We start from the raw sequence: 19,269 nt of genomic DNA, 5'->3' as shown, positions 1-19,269 counted from the left end.
GTGTTTATATAAGTCAAGGAGAACTGATTAGAGAACAATGAATTACCTATTATTGTAGGTAAAGTTAATAGATAGTATGATAAATGTGATTGGACATCTACAATAAGTGGCTATTTAAAGGTTTACTTTCCCATTTACGCATACTGCCACTGTGTTCTGGGGAGATAGGCAATGGCACCACCATTTATCAGCTGTCCCTTAGTTTGGGCTCAGTGATTTTGACCTCTTTTGTGCAGGCTCAATTCCAATTATATTAACAGCTGTTCCAAGCAAATGTGCAAAAAGCAGAATGTGGCCCTCAGTGCTCTTCTTCATAGGCCAAGTCCTGGAGTATTTACTGAGACAAATGGCAATTGGCTTCAGTGGGATTTTGCTTGAGAAAGGTCTTAGGACATTGATTCCTAATGCACCAGATTTACTATTTGCAAAAACAGTTGCTGTTGTGATGGGGAGTCTGTTTAAAAGACATGAGGTCAGTTTCAGGTACATGCACATGGTTTGTTTGCAAAACCCAGGACCAAGTGAAATAGTTCCATTACATTGTATGTAAGTGTCCCTTTAAAAATGCAATTGGCTCAATCTGGTTCTAAACAGAATGATGTTCTGAGGTTTCTTAGAAAATCAGTGGATCAGGCACATACGCATGAAGCATGGTCTGCTGGAATGCTCCCGGCGTGGGCTAGTGCTCCTGCTTGATTTCCTGCCATTAACTAGAGAAGTAGCTGCAGCAGAAGCCTGAGAGGATTAACCTGGAGCACAAATCACAAACCGATTCCCTGAGGGATAGCAGCAGACAGGGGAAAGAGGCACCAACTTAGCTTATGTCTACACTACGGTGATCTGTTGACAGAAATTACTGGCGGAAGATATCTTCCAAAACTTTTGTCTATAGATTGTGGCTAGACAGCTGAGTGGATTGAAAAAGTGCTCTGCTCTTGTGACAGAACAGCCAACTGGAAGCACAGCTGAAGGGCTGCTGGTGTCCTAGAAGCCCTGTCTGTTGACAGAGGGCCACCCAGAGCACCTATTTGTTTTCTGTTGACAGATTCTGTTGAGAGGAGTGTTCTGCCACCTCATGGAGCAGCAGAACGCTGTCGACAGAACGCATTTGTAATGTGGATGCTCTGTGAGTTATGCCAACAAAAGGACAGTTTTGTTGACAAAACCCTAGTGAAGACATAACCTTAGTGTTTGAATCTTTTCGTGGAGATGCTCTGTTTGCAGGATAATCTCCACTAACCTATGGTCTCGGGTAGGGTGACCAGGTATCCTGTATTAGGTGGGATAGTCCCGTATTTGGGACACACTTTTTTTTTAAGGGACTAAATTATTCAGTATTTGGGCCCTCCCCACTGCTGACCTTTTCTGCCAGTAGCTGCGCAGGCATAGTTGCTGGTGGGAGTCACTTCCCAGAGCCTTAGGGAAGTGGGGCAGTATGGGCAGCTCCTGCTTCTCTAGGCTCCCAGGGAGCACCGGTGGCTGCTGCCCCCTTCCTGGCTCCCTAGGGCTTGGTGGAGCCAGGTGGAACCACTCCTCCCCACCACCCCATATCTCCCTGTCCCATATGTGGGACAGGGAAATATGGTCGCCCTATCTCAGGGCATCTGACGTAAAAGAGAAGTAGATGTAAATCATACTAAGAAGCACCATCTATTCACTGAAAAACATTGACAGCTCCTATGTGCAGGGGACAGGTTGGTCAACATGTTCAAAGTGCCTTAGTGTTTGCTCAGCCTGAGACTCCTAATAAGCTCTGATTTGTTGCATGTGCTAAGAATCTGTGAAATAGCATCAGAGAGATTGGCCATATATAAACTTTAAAGGGATGGGAAAAGCTCTAGGAACTCAATGAGTGCACTAGCTAAAATTATTAGACATGCTTAAAAGAAACAGTGTGCAGTAGTTCTTGGAGTTATTTACAGGGTATGTGTAGATGTAACAGTAAAATACATAGTAAAATAATAAGCTAGAATTTGGAAGATGTGGCTTTCCCCAGATGACTGCCATCTAGAGTTTAGATGATTACTCCAGATTTGGGTACAAATAGGCAGTTGCAGGATCTTCATCCTTTTCTTAGATTGCCTAAGTAGGCACTTCTTTGTATATAACCTACTCTCTGGTCTTATCTATGCTAGCTCCCTACTTCAAAGGGAGCATGGTAAGTGGGGTGTTGGGAGATTATTAATGAAGTGCTGCGCTGCATATGCAGCCCTTCATTAAGCTAATTCTCTCCTGCAGGAACTCCGAAGTGTTAAACTTCGAAGCACCGGCTTGCATGTAGCCGTGGCTCATCTGTGGGTACTTGGAAGTGCCTGGGCAACTCTGAAGTCCCTGAGGAGTAAAGGACTTTGAAGTTGCCTAGGCACTTTGAAGTACCAGCGGGTTAGCCGCAGCTACGTTTGAGCTGACACTTTGGAGTTGCCACAGGGGAGAATTAGCTTTATGAACTGCTGCTGCCACCTTACTTACCATGCTCCCTTCAAAGTAGGGAGCTAATGTAGACAAGCCCTGTGTGTTTTTTAGCAGCAGCCGTTACCCCACTTTTCAACATTTGAGGCCTAGAAAGGTGACAGCATCTGTTGATTCTGTAGTTGACAGAAAATGCACAATAAAATCTTGTGACCCAATATGTTGTGTGCCCTGGTGAGGGAACCTGAGGTCTGCTGTAATCTGTTTTTCATGCTGTAGCAAATGGCTTGCTACCTGCCAAATCTTTGGCCTAGATAAATATTTATTTCCTTTTAAAGGTCAAGAAATGTGGAACATAATTGACCTAAGGAATGCAGAACATTTCTAATGGCTCTCTTCAGAACTTGAATTCTATAATGTGGTAATAAAACTTTTTCTTGTGGTATTGATTTTTTTAAATTGTATTTGTTACTCGCTACATTACTGTTTTGATTCATAATGCATTACAGCAGCTCACTAATGTATTACAGAAACCAATTTGTGCCTTTTTACTACTTGCCCTTTTTTGCTTAAAGGAAAAAGGGGAATTGTCTTATTAATTGAACTACACTATTGGAGCTCATCATCAGCATTTTCATGTTGTGAAGTTAGAAACTGAACTTGACATTTGGCATGTATCAGCTCTTAATTCTTTTTATTATTATTAATACTTTAAATCAGAAGCTGTGCTCTGAGTGCTCATGCTGAGTGCTGCAGAGGTGATGCACAGTAGGAGGGGCAACGTCAATATAACCATTTCCAGAGGGCCTGGGAATGTGCTTTCACTTCCGGATGTCTTTGTATGCTCTGGCAATAATGGGTTCCGTTTATCACAGGTAGGAATTGCACAGGCATGGGGAGGGAAAAATGGAAAAGAAATGAGGAGATGGGCAAATTGTTGATAATTGGGAGGCAGTCGAAAATAGTGCAAAGGGGGAGATTGAGGAGGGTGAGAAAAAAGGCAGAAAAGAAGAGAGAGAAGTGCATGGGGAATTTGGTAGGGGAGGGAATAATGAGCAAGGGAGCTGGAACATTTTTGTGGGGTGGGCGCTGAAAGCCATTGAACCAAACGGTAAACCCTGTGTAAAATGGACAGCACTTCAAATCAGGTGTTGCTGCAGCACTGCCTGCACTCCTAGTTCCAGTGCCTAATGAGCGAAGACAGGGAGTCTGATGGATTAGCTCTTGATTTCCTTTAATGATGGGCAGCAGTTTTGAAACTGTGTGCTTAAGGTTCAAGTATGATAGTTTTCACTGTGACAGTCCGTCCTCAAGCTTCCACCAGATCTTAAACAAACTCCCTAGGTTTTTGTTGTGTGCCCATTACTATGATGTCTCAACACTTGAATTCAGAGAAGATATTCTACAAGACTTCCTTCTCTGTCAATGGTCGCTGAATAACTGAAAATTAAGGTCCTCATCCTGCAAAAATGCATGTGAGTAACTTCATGCATTTAAAGTCCCAATGAGTTCAGTGAAGTTATTCACATGCATAAATGTTTGCAGGATGAAGACTAATGGTTGTTAACCTCTTAGTTAGATTTCCTTTTACCATGAAGTCTTTGACTTACCCTGTTGGTACATGTTTCCATTTTAGAATGCCCAAACTTGTTCTTGTATTGAGCTTCACTGCATGACTATTGTGTTTGGTTTTGATGGCCTCTCTAATTAGGTTTCTGTGGTGTAATTTTATCTTTTCTTCAATGTAATGGTGTTACAGAGGGAAGGAAGCTGTATATCCAGCCTTGGTACTCTAGCTTAGCATCTCACAAGGTTTCCTTTTACTTCAAGTGTAACTGCTGTTTCCACTTATTTTAATGGCATTTTGTAGAGGTAAATCTGTGGATTCCAGCACTGGGGTTTGTTTAGGTTCTTGTCTAAATACAAGATCTTTCTTTATTGACTCTTCTGCATCTGGAGCAATGGCAAAGAGTGAAAACAAATGCATTGGACAAAGTTTGTCTGTTAGGCAGACGTCAACCATTGTTTATTGTGGATAGTATTACTGTTTTTATTTTTTACAAGGTAGTATAAACCTGTGCTGTTCTACTGCATTTCTTCATTCTGAACATCATGCTAGGACAGTGGGACTGCTGGGACTGATCAAACCCATCCCATCCCCTGGCAGCTTTTTCCCTCTCCCCATTCACCTATAACACCTCTCTCTTCACTATTCTGTTGAGAAAAGAGCAGTGTCGACGTTCCAGGGTCCTTTTGCCGACAGACAGGGCTTCTGGTTTCCTAGGCAGCCCTGTTTACATTGTCAGATCAGCTGCTCTGGTGAGAGGGCCAGGCAGCTTGGCTGCTCTGTCGATCTGCTTGTGGGGGGTAGCGGTCAGCTGTCGACAGACGTTTTGGCGGGAAATCTCTTCCAGCAGCGCCTGTTGGTGCCAGGCTTCGAGTGCAGACATTCGGTCCTGTGCTTCAGCATGCCCTAAACTCCCTCTCATCTTGGCTAAGGTGAACAATGGTGGCTGGGGCGTCAGGGCCTCAGCCTTCACCTCCCCCTGGGGGGCAGCGCTGGAGGTCGGGGGAGAGCTGGCTCCACCTCTCCCAACAGCTCGTTCCCGTTCTCTCCGGCTCCCCCAGCCCCTAGCAGGGCCTGTTAACCCCGCCTAATTGGCCCCCCTGCCCCCGTCGACGGGGCTAGACGCCCCCTGGGGTGGGAGGTGCTGGCGTCTGGGGCAGGGACTGGGCAGGAGCGCGGGGGCGCATGTTGACCCGGCTAGCGGGAGCCCTGGAGGGCCAGGCCCGGCGCTTGCCGGGCAGGGGGCAGCCGCCTTTCCCGCCCTCCCAGCCGCGGCCTGTGGAAGGCCCCGCGCCGGCGCTGCCGCCACGTGCCGAGCAGCCGCAGCTTCCCGAGCGCCGGCGTGGGCGGCACCGCAAGGGTTAAGCCCCGCACCCCGTGGCGGGGCCGGGGCCGGGCGGGTGCCAGAGCCCGGCCCTGCTGCCAAACCGGCCTGGCTCTGCGCGGGCTGGCGGCCGCCGCCCGTCCCGCCCCTGCCGCGGGATGCCCGGACGGGGCGGGCAGAGGCCGGGCACCCAGCAGCGGGGCAAGTGGGACGGCGACTGAACCCAGCAGGTGGCCGGCGGTAAGTAGCGGCCGTGGCGCGGGGTCGGCTGCGGAAAGTCGCCGGGGCTGGGGTGGGCGCGGAAGCGGCGTGTGCTGCGCACTCCCGGGCAAGTCGCCGCGCGCGGGGCGGCCCGAGGAGGGGGAGTCACTGGGCCGGCGCCCCTGGGCTTCACCCGGGCTGGGGTGTGTCCCTACTCAAGATGACCTCCGTGCGCCCGGCCTGTCGGAGCCCCGCCGCCGGCGGCTGCCCCCACCCCAAGTCCAGGGGCCTGGACAGCTGAGGCCCTGCAGCGCCCCGGCTCAGACCCCGCGACCCCCGGGATCCACTGCCCCGCGGCTCGCCTCGCCGCCTGCTGTCAGCCGGGCTGAGCCTTCCGGCGCGGGGAGGAGCAGGCGCCTCACACCTTGTCTCACACCTGGTCTGCTGGGGAGCCTGGCCAGAGCCTGGCCGCGGGGAGGGCGCGAGACGTGGTCGGGTTCCCTCTGCTCAGCCTGAAGCCGTCCATTAAGCCCTATGAGCGACGTGCCTGTTACCTGGGTTGACCTGTTGTTAAGAGCGCAGGAATAATTTAAAAAGCTGACGGGAACTAATGTAGTGTGAAATGCGTCTCACTTCCTGTGGACGGGCACGGCGAGCGGCTGGGGTATTGTCTGACAGGCTTTTTCAACTCCTGCTCACTAGCAGCTGTGGGAAGTTGCCCTTCTTTGTTTACATATTATTGCATGAATTGGTCTAAATTGTTGCAACACTCCTGAGCATCGTTGGTGACAGTGATTAGTTTACCCAAGGGAGTGTAAATATGGCCGCGTTTATGATGGTGTGTTAGGCAGGGTTTTGAATGTACAGGTATTGCATTTCCTCAACTGATGCATCTAAGTTGCCACACTGTTGTGTTAATTTAAAAATGCTGTTTTGCTCCAAATCCGGTGTGTTAGCTGGTTTTAGATAAATTGCTACTTCAGCTTCGGGCCTCCTAAAAGAATGTGAACAAGAAGAAGTCCTGTGGCACCTTATAGACTAACAGGTATTTTGGAGCGTAAGCGGGTCTTTGCCCACGAAAGCTTATGCTCCAAAATACCTGGTAGTCTATAAGGTGCCACAGGAATTCTTGTTCTCAAGGTTACAGACTAACATGGCTACCTCTGTGATACTTAAAAGAATGTGGCAACTTTGCACAAATAAAAGACAAACTGAAAATCAGTAATGACGTTAATTTGCTGTATGTGTTTGTCAAGGGTTTCCTTGAGAAAACATTGGTTTTCAATGCTTTATTTTTACCGGCTGTGGAGGGTGCAGCAGATAGGCCATCCAAATTACTGAAGTGTAAATTTGCAAGAGAATATTGTATAGGTTGTAATACATTAGTATTTGGTCCTTACGCTTGGAATTCTGTGTAATTCAGAATGGCCTTTTGTAGCCAGTAATTTTTGTGCCATAACACTGAGAAAACTGGCATGCATTTTGCTTCTTGTCCTTCTTTTGTAGTTCTCAGAAATGAGAAAAAAAAAAAAAAAAAAAAAAAAGCTTTAAAGCAACACACCCCGTGATATGGTGAAAAAAGAGAGGGTTGGCTAGATCACCCATAGTGCTTTTTTATTTTAATTTCAGTGCAATTTAATCAGGAGAGTTCAGCAACAATGAGACAGCTGCTACCATTTATTTCTTTCTTTCAGTAGTGTAACAATGGACAATTTGTACACGAGGGATGGTAAGAGCCACTGAGCCAAACTGTAAACACTTCAAGCCGGGGGTGCAGGAGCACCCCTAGTTTCAGCACCTATGAATGTGAGAGACCCAGGTATTTTAAACACGGACTCTGAATTCCTGCCCTCTTGATGCTATTTGGAAGTCCAGTCATTTCTGTGTACACCCATTCCTCCTATGTGAACACAATTATTCATTGTGAGCTATCCAAACTCAGCTTCTGAGTTCAACAGATCAGTGCTGTACTGGACCCCTATCAAGACAATGTTTTCCTAGCATGTACTGGCAGTATAGGTTGAACCTCTCTTATCTGGTGCCCTTGGGACCTGACTAGTGCTGGACGAAAGAATTTGGGGGACCATAGGAGGTCAATGTTTTCTAGCACGTTACCAAGGCTTCCCTTGCTTACTGGACTCTTAGACATTAGGGGTAAATTACAGCTAAATAGTGAGAGCCAAGGACAGGTGTCTGTAAAGAAACTTTATGGGACCACAGGAAACTTGGCCACACCCATGATAAGTGGTCTTCTGGCTAACTAAAATCATTCCTGATTGTGGAGTTTGCCAGACTGGAGAGTTCCAGATTAGAGAGGTTCAACCTGTAGTAGAGGGCAGACCCAAGTAAAACAAAATCTGTTTGGAGTAGCTTTGGAAAATGGTTTGTATTGTATTTTCCTTTTGTTTTTGACAAGTAATGAAAAGTTAGATGTTACTCTCTGAACTATAGTTATGCTCATAAATCAAATTCATGGTCATATATGTTCGGATTTTAACTGACATTCTGAGGCTCACACTCACTATTTACTTAATTGTGCTGATTAAATTTTCTTTTGAGAGAGACCTTGTTTCTAGCCAGCTTGAGTATTCATCATATACTTGTTATATATGACACTGTAAACAATTAAACAATTTAAAAAGAATTGTTGATTGTTAGTAAGTTGTGCAGAAAGCTCTGAAGGATAGAAGAAGAGAATGGTATGTGTGCTCAACAGTTTGAAAGCTGGAGGACGGATATGTATAATACGTGCCTAAAATGTAGCAAGATTTAAAAACTGATTGGCTTTTAAATATTTAAAATACTGTGATTGTTTCCACATTTACGGGATAGCTTGCCAACTCCTTTCTCAGCCCCACATTAAATGAAAGCTTTGCTCTGAAATTTTTATTTTGGACTCCCTGTGTAGACTTCCTAAACCATAATTTCAGAAGATCTTAAATTACCGAAGCCTGGAACCTAATCTTGTGGTAACTAGTGAGTTACTGAGTCTGTGCCCTTAACAGCTTTCCATACTGGATCAGGACATTGCAAATGTCTCTGATAAGATGGCTTTAAACTAGATGGTAATAAAGTTTAATGGCTCAAAGAGCTTAAACTTCAGACTAGCTTTGCTTTGGTAACACTATTTTAAATGTGTGTTGGAGTGCTGAAGCTTCCATCATAACTTTCAGCTTCCTATTAAGGAACAGAAGTGCTACAAAATAATACTTTCCACTTGAGTCCCAATAATGTGGCTACGTGAATTTAGATGTGTAAGTCTTCTGAACAAGTTGGTATGGGGGCTGTTAGCATTGCTTTGGCAGCCCAGACATTACATATTTTGTTTTAGATCTTTAATCTTTCTTGGGAGAGGATAGGGAATAGAAACTTAATAGTTTTTTCTTAGGATCCTTTGTTGACTCCACTACACATCTTATGTAGCTACAAGGCCGGTTGATAAATAATAAAACCTCAGCTGTTAGTCACTTGTCCTTGGTGCCTTGTGTAGCTTATACATACAAATCTATGCAGCAGTGTTTCCCAGATGGTGTTCCACAGAATGGGGTTCCATGAAGTGAAAATAAGGGTTCTGTGAGAAAATTCCATTACAATAGCTGACTCCTGTGTGGCTCCCCACCCTGCTGCTGCTGAAACAGTAGAACTAAATTTCATTGGTTAATGGCCAGCAGGGCAGCTGGAGGTATCTGGCCATTAAACCAAATTAATTTAGTTCCATTATTTCAGGGGTAGCAGGGCAGGGAGCCCCAGAGATCCCCTCACTTGCCCAGCTACCCAAGCAGCCACACCCCTCAGATGGGTGTGACTCGGTTCTTCCCCACCAGTGGAGCACCTCCATGCCAGCCTTACTTATGTTGGGCGCACGTGGCCACTCAGTGTAGGCTACCCATCCAGCACCATGGATGGGTTTGTCCCGGGGACTGATTTGGGGCTGAGGTGGTTCAATCCCGGGGATGGGGGGCAGGTGGGTTTGGGGCTGAGAGGGATTAAGCCAGGGGATGAGGGACTGAGTTTGAGGTGGCGTAAATCTTTGGGATGGAGGGGTAGAGTCGGGGACAGAGGGAGAAGAGTCTAGGAATGGTGTTCTGCAAAATTCTTTTGAGTTTAAAAGGGTCCTGTGGCCAAATAAAATTGAGAAATGCTGCTACACACCATCATAGCTTGAACTAAACAAAAAAAAAGTATACTTTAAAAAAAACTGCATTACTCCAGAAATACATAGTGCTGTCAAAAAGCTAGGGCTTTCTAAATTGAGAGTAATTCTAGATTAATATTACATAGGTGAAACATTTAAATGGACCCTGCAATAAAGCTTAGTGAATAAAAATTGGATGTCAGAAAGCTAAAAGGCGGTTACCTGTTCTGTAACTGGTGTTCTTTGAGATGTGTTTCCCATGTCCATTCCAAGCTGGGTGTGCGCTGGCGCACGCCCAGTCGCCAGAAGCTTTTTTGCCTTAGCCAGTAGCCGTAGGGTTGATACAGTGTACCCTGGACTGGTGCCAATATATGCACTGCCCGGCATCCCCACCAACTGCCTCCGCTCAGTTCCTTCTTGCTGGCTAATCTGACAGTGGGAAAGGCAGGAGGGTTTTGGAATGGACATGAGCAACATACCTCAAAGAACACCAGTTTCAGAACAGGTGACTTACATTTTTTCTTCGAGTGATTGCTCATATGCATTCCAAGTTGGATGAATACAAGCCAATGCCTAGGAAGTGAGGTCGGAGCCCTGAACGGACTGCAGGACAGCTTTGCCCACCATAATGTGCTGTAAAAATAATGACTTGAGGACCAGATGGCTGGCTTACAGATGGCCTGGATAGGCACCTGCACCAAATACACCACAGACACTGTCTGTGCTCTTGTGGAGTGTGCCCTAACCAGCAGGGGAGGAACCCTCACAATTTTATAACACTCTTTGATGCACGTCACTATCCAGGAGAAAATCCGCTGGGAGGAGACGAAGGCCCCTCATCCTATCAGTAACTGCCTTAAAGAGTTGCTGCGTTCTTCTAAAGGGCCGAGTCCTATCCGTATAGAAGGCCAGCGCCCTTCTAATGTCCAAGGTATGCAAGCATTGCTCCCTCGGGGAGGCGTGGGGCTTTGGGTAAAATACTGGTAGGGAAATGTCTAGGTTAACACGAAATATGGAGACTGCCTTAGGTAAAAACGCGGGGTGAGGTCTCAGCCTAACCTTACTCTTGTGAAACACTGTGTACAAGGGGCCCACTGAAAGTGCCCTCAATTCAGATACGCTCCTGGCTGAGGTGAATGGCACCAAAACTGCTGTTTTGTATCTCAGAAACAGCAGGGAGCAGGTAGCCAGGGGTTCAAAGGGGGCCCCCATAAGCTTGACTAACACCAAAGTGAGATCCCATGGGGACAGTGGTGCCCGAACCTGTGGCTTGATTCTTTCTAAACCTTTCAGGAACCTTTTGACTATGGAGTCTGAGAACACAAAAAACGTTCCATGACCTGGGTGAAAGGCTGAGACAGCAGCTAAGTGCACCCTAACCGAGGAGAGGGACAAGCCCTCCTGTACCAGACCCCATAGGTAATCTAAAATCAATGGGATGGGGGCTTGTGAGGGAGATAGCCCTCTGTGAGACACCCACAGTGAAAACCTTTTCTACTTAGCCAAATAAGTCACCCGGTGGAGGGTTTTCTGCTATTTAACAATACTTCCTTTATGGGATCTGAACAGGCCAGCTCCCGGTCCCTCAGCCAGGGAGCATCCACGCTGTGAGGTGCAGCAACTGGAGCTTGGGATATTGCCATCTCCCCTCTTGCTGCATCAGTAGGTCTGGTTGGATTGGCAATGTCATCAGCTTGCAGATTGACAGGTGCAGGAGGCTAAAGTACCAGTGCTGATGGGCCCATGCCAGTACCGCCAAGATGATCAGCTCCCCTTCTGAGCAAATGTTGAGGAGAACCCTGTGAACTAGTGCAACGAAGGGTCCTGTGGCACCTTATAGACTAACAGAAAAGTTTAGAGCATGAGCTTTCGTGAGTGCTGACCAGCATCTGAAGAAGTGAGTTAACTCACGAAAGCTCATGCTCTAAACTTTTCTGTTAGTCTGTAAGGTGCCACAGGACCCTTCGTTGCTCTACAGATCCAGACTAACACGGCTACCCCTCTGATACTGTGAACTAGTGGAACTCGAGGGAATGCATACATCAGCCTGCCCAACCAGGGGACACTGGAGGCGTCTGCCCAGAACCCCAGGCTCTGATTGCGGTAGGCGCAAAATGTCCCGCATTTCACATTGAGGTGGGAGGCGAACAGGTCTTTCTGGGGATACCCGCACCTCTGGAAAGTAGAATGAACGACCTCTGGGTGGAGAGACCACTTGTGATGCGTCAAGGACCTGCTGAGTTGGTCCACCAGTGAATTGTGCACACCTGGCAGTTAAGGGCCTGCAGCATGATGATGTGCTCTATGCAGAAATCCCAGAGCATCATGGCCTCATGACACGGGGAGAGGAGCGTGCACCCCCCGTTTGTTGATATAGTACGTTGCTGTCACGTCTGTGCCGACTGGCATGCAATATACCATCAGATTGGCCTTGAAAGTCACACATGCTAATCTGATGGCCCTGAGCTCCCTCATGTTTATGTGGAGCTGAAGGTCCAAAATGCTCCAAAGAGCCTGGGTTCACAGCTGACCCATGTGCGCTCCCCACCCCCAGTCCAAAGCGTCCATTACTAGGGAAGGTGAGGGTTTCTGAGGAGCAAAGGGGACTCTTGTGAGGATGACCCCCTCATCTAACAACAGTGCAGGATCAACAAAGTTCATGGCGGCACCATAACCACCAAGTCTAAACTGTCTCTTACGGGGTGATACACCGATGACAGCCATACCTGTAGACAGTGCATCCTTAACCTGGTGTGCAGTACCACGAAGTTGCATGCTGCCATGTGACCCAGCAAACGCAGGCGGCACCTGGCTGTTGCGGTGGGAACTGCCAGGATGTCTTGGATGATGGCCTCCATGGACCTGAACCTGTTGCCTGACAGGAACAGCCTGCACACCTGGTGTCCATTCATGCCCCTACAAACTCTGTTGATTGAGATGAGGCTTACAAAGGTTTTGCAGATTAACTGTATGTGCTGAATCACCTGCTCCCTGGAACAACCCTGGACTAGCCAGTCGTCCCTGTATCGGAACAGCTTCACCCCTGGCCTGTGTAGGTGCGCTGCTACTACTGCCGTGCATTTGGTGAAGACCTGTGGGGCTGCAGACAGATTGAAAGGCAGGACTGTGAACTGATAATGGTTTCCATCTGCCATAAACCTGAGAAACCTCCTGTGAGGAGGGTAAATGGAAATACGGAAACATGCGTCCTGTAAGTTGAGAGCAGCGAACCAATCCTCCCGCTCCAGCATCGGGAGTAAGAGACCCAGGGATATCATATGATTTTATTTTTCTAATGAACTCATTGAGACCTCATAGGTCCAGGATGGATCTCCACCCCCCGCTTTGGTGTCAGAATTGGGAAATACGTGAATAAAACCCCTGTCCCCTGAACCTGGGAGGAACTTCTGTGGCCCCAGAACCCAGGAGGGATTGCAATTCCTGCTGTAACAGGATCTTGTGAGGGGGTCTCCGAAGAGGACAAGGAAAGGGTTTATGAAGGGGGGGTAGGAAGAGAATTGAATGGTGTATCTCCTCTCTACTGTACGCCAGACTCACTGGTCTGTGGTGATGCTGCACCACATATGGTAAAAGGGGGATAGGTGGAACAAAAAAAAGTGGTGATGCTGGAGTGGGTGAGATCAATTTGACGCTCCCGACCGTGCCATCAAAACTGTGGTTTGCGTCCCTGTGGGCCCTTCCGGTGACCCTGAGGTTGTTGGCCTGAATGGCGCCTGCTTGTCCTGTTCTGCCTTCTACTGATATTCTCTTTGTGGCTGCGGAAACTGTCTTTGCTGAGGATGGGGGTTAAAATGCCTGTGTTGGTTGGCAGGTGTATGTAGGCCCAAGGAGCATAGGGTGGCCTTAGAGTCATTCAGACTATGCAGTCTTTTATCTGTCTTATCTGAAAATAGGGTAGGGTCATCAAAGGGGAGGTCTTGGATCATCTTCTGGACCTCATGAAGCAGGCTGGAAACCTGCAGCCAAGCCCCCCTGTGCATTACCACTCGGGAGGCCATAACCCTTGTGGCAGGGTTTGCAGCATCCAATGCTGCCTGCAGGGCCGCCTTTGAGATCAGTTTGTTCACCACCACCACGGCTGTGAAGTCCTGCTTGGCGTTGGGTGGCACCATCTCAGATAACCTAGAGAGGGCGCTGACTGTATTGTAAGCATTCCAATTCTTAGTTGCAACCTTCCCGTTAAATAGACCTTCCTCCCATAGATGTCCAAGCATTTAGCTTCTCTATTTTTCATGGAGGGACTCTGGAACTCTTGGCGCTCTCTACCGTTAGCAGTGTTCAGTATCAGGGAGTCAAATGGGGGAGTGCGTGAACAAATGTTCATTGCCCTGGGATGGCACAAAGTACCGTGTCTCGTTCCTATAGTCCATAGGAAGGGTGGAAGTAGGGGTCTGCCAAACTGTTTTAGCTGTAGTGGCAATAGTTTTGATTATGGGCGGAGCCATGTTTGTGGGCCCTGCAGAGGGCAAAATGTCTGTGACAGCATCCATTTCATCCCAGACCACCTCTGCTTGCACCCCCAAGTTCTGGGCCATTCTCCTAAGGAGCTGTTGAAAAGCCCTGCCATCCTCCAATACAGGCGAGGCCGATAAGTGTGTCAGCGCCTCATCTGGAGAGGAAGATGATGATAGCCCTTGCACCACCATTTGGAGGGGAAGGGCAGTAGTGACCTGTTCAGGCATTTGGCCCCGCATGGAAATTATTGGCAAACTGGGGGACACCATAGGTGGAGCTCGCATGGGCGCCAGCTGGCCTGAAAACCCTGCCACAGGAGGCACAGATGGCACTGTTAATGCTTCCTATGGTTGGGTTGGTGCTGGTGCCTGCCCCATGGGCACCAGATGTACAATTACCGATGGCGCTGGCACCGAAGGGATCCAGTCCCTCTGTGATGGCACCGATGATGGTGCCGAGGTCGACACCATTGAAGTAGGAGCAGGTCCCTCCACGATGACTGCCACTTCCTGTCTTTGTTTCGGTGGTTGAGTGCCCAGGGATGCCCACAGTGCCAAGCACGGAATCAACAGGGTCCCTGGCACTGTTAAAAGGCAGTCTAACGGCCTGGCCCTGTGCCTCATGGACTGCCCATGGGCCACTGCTGAGTCATCTGCAAAGCCGGTGGCCAACCCATATCGTACAGGTGACAACTACAGTGTCTGCAATGGCTACGGTGCCACCTTCTCAAGCTCCCGCTCTGTCTGGAGCTCAAGTAGAAGGAGTCCGACTCCAGTGCCGATTCAGAGGCAGATGACCAAGGCGGGGCCATCAGAGTTGGCGCTGATGTTATGTACACTGGGGACAGTGCTGGTTTATAGGGCACCTGAAATTGGCCCACAGTCTGTTGGGTTGGCACCAGAGTGTTTGACACCGAATACGGTGTTGGAGCCGGTGTCGACATGAGGGTGGGGGTTGGCGCCGGTGTCACGTCCATGAACCCCGATCACTCAGTTTCAGTGCTGCAGCGCCTGTCCTCCATAGATGAGAAGGACCCGGCACTCTCATCTGTAGCAGTCCCTGTGCAGCCCAAAACGTCTCCAGTGTTGAGGGCAAGTCCAGCACCTGCGGGCTCCCACTCTGCATCAGCTTCAACGGACATGCCTCTTGCCCTTTGGCAGGGCACACCGGAGCCTTGGGCTTGAGGACACCCTGCTTCTTCAGCGAGCGATGCCTCTCATGCCTCCTCCTCTTCATCAGCACCGGAGATTGACTCTTATGGGGCCGAGAGGGCAAGGTGCCTGCACCTGCTCCCGGTGCTGAGTGTCCTTAGGCGGCACTGTGGTTGATGGCACCGGTGCATTTTGCACCAAGGAGGCTTCACTCTCTGCTCCTGCTGGACACTCTTGAGGCTTAAGAGCCGCCTCCATTGAGAAGATTTTAAGGCATTGAGCCTACAAATAGGACAGCGATCACATGAGTGTCCTTCCCCCAAACAAATCAAGCAGGCTGAAGGGAGGTCACTTTTTGGTATGCGTTTGCCGCATTTTGAGCAAGTCTTAAAGCTTGAGGAGCCAGGCATCCCTGGTGCTGAGGGAGGGAGACAGCCCCACCTCAGCTATTAGCTAAAACACGAAGACTAACTACCAAGTACTAAACTATTCACACTTCTTCAAGAGCTATTTACGCTACAATAGGCTACTAGCTAGCAATTTGAGGAGAGAAAGCAAGAGTTTCAACAGTCAGCAGCACGGCGAGAAGGAACTGAGCGGGGCGTGTGTGTGTATGTGTTTTGGGTGGTGCGTGTATTAGCACCACTCCAAGGGGTGCCACACCGACCATACGGCAACTGGCTAGGGCAAAAAGCTTCCGGTGACTGGGTGTGCATGCCCAACTTGGAATGGACATGAGCAATTACTCGAAGAACTGCTCCTTCCGTAAGAACCTTAAATATTGTCCAGTTATACTTCGTGTAGCAATTTTGTTTCCCAGTTTGTGCAAGATGGATTTTAAAAGCATGTGTTTTAAAAAGTTTAATCCCAGGTCCATGAAAAATGGAATAAGTTTCACAAAATCCCTACCACAGGAAATCCTAATGACCTGGACTAAGATACTAAAAATGAATCTTCTGAGATTTCATAATTCTCTGTAGATCTTTTTCCTTGCAAAGGTTTTGTCAGCTCCAAGTGATGGTAACATATGAAAGCTGTTGCTGTGAGACATTCTGGGACAAGCTTACACTTTTTCTAGTTGTGAATATATAGGTCATGATTTCTGTAAATTGATGCTTGCGTTTTGAGACAGTTTCTCACTGCTTTGTTTGTAATTGATTAATTGATTACTTTAAAAGATCAAGTTAATTTAAAAAAAGGCAGATCCCAAAGTGTTTACCTCTTTAAATTTCTTGTTATAGTTACGTATTAACATTTTTGGCTTCTACTGCATTACACACCCTTCTTTGTTCTTATGAGCTGAATGCATTTCTGGGTTATTGGTGCAATCATACTGCTGGATTAGGTCATATGCAATTTCAGATGTGTGCACTCGGAGTTTAGAACATGCATTAGCTCACACTTGCTTGGATAAACGGATATTGTTTTTGTATATAGCTTGAATAGTGTGGTCCCCACCAGTCTTCATTTTTCCAAACTTCAGTTTTTGAAACCAGTTGCAGGAAGAGGGCATTCGTTAATGAATTTGCAACACAGGGAAGTCAAGGGACTATGGCATCAATTTTCTAACCAGAAAACTGAAGGGTAGCTTAGAAACTGAAAGCACGTTCATGTCTTTGTGATATAGATGAGGCAGACAGCTGCTTTTTCTGGGAATGACTTTGCAAGCAAGATCTCTTATTAAGGAAACATTAACTAAAGGCGTAGACTTCTGACAATATCAGTTGTGACAATGATTGTCTGGGAAGTCTCTTCAGTACTGTAGTAACAGAGAGATAGCTGTGCTGGTCTATATACTATCAAAACAAAAAAGCAGTCCAGTAGCACTTTAAAGACTAATAAAATAATTTATTTGGTGATGAGCTTTCATGAGACAGACCCACTTCTTCAGACCATAGCCGTACCAGAACAGACTCAATATTTAAGGCACAGAGAACCAAAAATAGTAATCAGGGTTGACAAATCAGAAAAATATTATCAAGGTGAGCAAATCAGAGAGCAGAGGGGCAGAAGAGAGGGGGGAGTCATGAATTAGAAAAAGCAAAGTATGCAAAAGAGCCCATATAATGAGCTAGAAAATTCCCGTCCTGGTTCAGACCACATGTTAATTTGAATATCAAAGAGAGTGCAGCAGCCTCTCTTTCCAACCTGCTGTGAAAATTCCTCTTCAGTAGAATGCAGACTTTCAGGTCATTAAAAGAATGGCCCACTCCGTTAAAGTTCTGTCTGACAGGTTTGTGAATCAGGAGTGTTTTTATGTCTGTTTTATTCCCATTTATTCTTTGTCGAAGAGAGTCTGAAGTCTGTCCAATATACAAAGCATCTGGGCATTGCTGGCACATGACATATGTGATGTTAGTTGAGGAACATGAGAATGTGCCTGTGATTCTGCCCTGATTCTGTGCTGCTGTCTGATTTGCTCACCTTAATAATATTTTTCTGATTTGTCAATCTTGATTACTATTTTTGGTTCTCTCTGCCTTAAATATTGAGGCTGTTCTGGTATGGCTATGGTCTGAAGAAGTGGGTCTGTCCCACGAAAGCTCATCACCTAATAAATTATTTTGTTAGTCTTTAAAGTGCTACTGGACTGCTTTTTCAGTACTGTAATAATAATGAGTCGAATGCAGCATTATGTAAACATTTTTCTCAGTTTGACCCTGATGCACATGTGTGGATGGATATCCATAGTGCCCAGCACAGCTTTGCAAGTACCTAGGATGGCTTAATTAGAAGAACCATGAGATGTGAGAGTTTAAGGGACTTAAGCCAGCTATTGGACCAATATAGTGAGACAACTCTGCGATCGTCAGTATTTGTGAATGACATTTCTTTATTGGATTTCAAGGTGCTTTATTTATGTTTATGTTTTACATAGATAGCTATTATTCCCATGTTACTAATGGTGGAACGGTCATAGAGAGGATAAGGACTTGGCAAAGGATATGTAGACAGTCTGTCACAATAGGGTAATAAAACATTCTTCCAACTACTTAGGCGTTCTAATCATTTAACCTCGCTGAAGCCTTACAGCAATTCTTAAGTATGCTGAAACAATTTCCCCCACATTACTCTGGTGATTTTCAATGACATTGCACTGGTGGAATAAGAATTTAGCTAGGTGTGTGAGAAGCTGATTCGGGCACTCAGTGTTTATCCAAACTATGCTGGCAACAAGATTATTCAGAGTTACTTTACCAAAAAAAAAAAAGCAAGAAAATCCTCCTGCTTGTGCTTGAAAGCCAAGGTGTAGCTGATCGGGGTTAGGAAGAAACCTCATCCTGGGGTTGGTTACTACATGACTGTGTCCTGTGAGGTTTCTTGCACTTTCCTCTTAAGCCTCTTGCATTAGACTTCATTGGAGACGGTGTTCTGTAATGGAGAACCTCTGCCCTAATTTGTGGTCTTGTTTAGCTAACTGAAAGTCTTTTTGCCTTGCACATTTGCTGTGTTATGGTCATTTCAGTGTGGGGAAAAAATCTATTGAGCAATGTATATTACTGCTGAAGGAAATGGTCAATCTGGATAAAAAAACCCTGAATGTATGAGTTCTAGAAATTGATGGTTCGACCCAAAGTATGGTATGCTGTAATGATCTTCTGGTTTCCAACCTTTTTCTGAGCTAGCTGCCATGGAAAGAGGGAGTGGAAATGACATAATTCTGAACTCATGACTGCGGTATAGGACTAATGAAGGCTTCCTCTTGCCAGAAATTGAGAACATCCTCAAATTAAGAGCTGTAGGAAGGAGACCCTTTCTTTTGAGAAGCTGAGAAAGAGGGCAGATTTCTAGGGACCTAAACTTGATCATTTGCATGCTTTATGTGTTATAGTGAATGCTTGGAGAGAATAAATGTCCAATAACTTTGTAGCAATGTTGTCATGTTAAACGAGCTGCGTCAAAAATTACCTCCAACTAGACAAGCCATAGCCACAACATCTCATCTAGTCAGCCTTTTTTTGGCCTCCTGTCACCTAAATGTCTTCCAATCTTAACTGGTAGCAAT

At 46.9% G+C, this 19,269-nt stretch overlaps 1 protein-coding gene across 1 annotated transcript in view; it reads left to right on the top strand.

Annotated features, from left to right (window-relative positions):
* The first annotated feature begins 5,411 nt into the window (after positions 1-5,411).
* The window catches only part of LPAR3 (lysophosphatidic acid receptor 3), a 37,546-nt gene continuing 23,688 nt past the window's right edge, over positions 5,412-19,269 (top strand). Inside the window, exon 1 of the mRNA XM_075002849.1 lies at positions 5,412-5,540. The gene's annotated coding sequence lies outside the window, so the exon portion shown is untranslated. The remainder of the gene's footprint in view (positions 5,541-19,269) is intronic.

The sequence above is a fragment of the Carettochelys insculpta genome, chromosome 9 (assembly GCF_033958435.1).
Source record: "Carettochelys insculpta isolate YL-2023 chromosome 9, ASM3395843v1, whole genome shotgun sequence".
In the NCBI taxonomy this organism is placed as follows: Eukaryota; Metazoa; Chordata; order Testudines; family Carettochelyidae; genus Carettochelys; species Carettochelys insculpta.
This window is presented reverse-complemented; position numbering and strand designations above follow the sequence as displayed.